Raw genomic sequence first — 1,198 nt, forward strand, 5'->3', positions numbered from 1 at the left:
GGGAGAAAATTAAAAATATACATTTAAGTTTGCCTTAGTCTTCAGTTGTTACTGACAACTCAAACTGATTCAGAAAATGAGAAAATTTATTTTCCCACACGATGAAAGTTCATCGGGGAGCAGATCTCAGAGTTGGTTGAGTCACTGACCTGATAGCTTGTGAATCATTTGCAAAACACTCTTGCTTCCCTGCGGGTCAGTCTGGTCCTAAGGAAGTCTCCTGTCCTGGTGTCGAGGCGGTCACACACTATGTTCACATGCTGCTATTTTCAGAGGCAGGATGATGCCATCTGTCTCCTTCTTAGGGATTAAGAAGCCTTCCCCATGAGGCCCTTTCAGCACACCTCCCTCACCCACACTGGCCAGACTGACTCACTTGCTCACCCTTAAACCAAGTAGTGCCAAGGCTAATGGAGTTGCCATGGTTGACATGGACAATTCAGGATTGGCTCTGTTGAAGAAAAAAAGAATTATATGGAGAATTATATGGAAAATAGATAAACACTGGGTACCTGAATGAAATCAAGGTTCATCCAACAACAGCAACAGCAAAGAGGGAATGGATGTTAGGTGAGCAACCAAGACTGACTGCTATGATTTTTAATATAAATCTCTGTTTCTGGAGAGCATTCAACAGTACCAATGATAAACCAATGTTTGGAATATGGGGAATACTATATTTTGGTTTTAGTGATATGGAGAAGTAGACAGTAATATCAACTCCCACTTCTACTAAATGTTTATTCTAGCATGTACATTAAATGAAAAGTTATATAAGTGATGTTCTCAGCTTCAACAGACTGTGTCATTTTAGGGTTAATAGTAAAGGTTATTACATATTTTTTTGTGTGTGAGTATGGGGCTGTAAACTAGCCAAATTGTAGCCATAACTTCTACTTATTTATTTATTTGTTTGTTTTTTTGTTTGTTGTTTTTAAAATTACTTTTATTTATACAAATTAATGGGGTACTGAGAGGACTATCTGTATTTGTGTACAGTATGTGATGATTAAATCAATATTATTAGTGTGTTAATCATTACAAATCACAACTACTTTTTGTGTCCCTTACCCAGTTACTCCCTGTTCTTCCACCCCCTCCCTGTTTCCCACCTCTAGTACCTGTAGGTCTGTTTTCTCCTGAAAGTTCAACATTTTATTATGATCTGTCCTTCCTTCCTTCCTTCCTTCCTTCCTTC

Source organism: Galeopterus variegatus, unplaced genomic scaffold (assembly GCF_000696425.1).
Source record: "Galeopterus variegatus unplaced genomic scaffold, G_variegatus-3.0.2 Scaffold10633, whole genome shotgun sequence".
Lineage (NCBI taxonomy): Eukaryota > Metazoa > Chordata > Mammalia > Dermoptera > Cynocephalidae > Galeopterus > Galeopterus variegatus.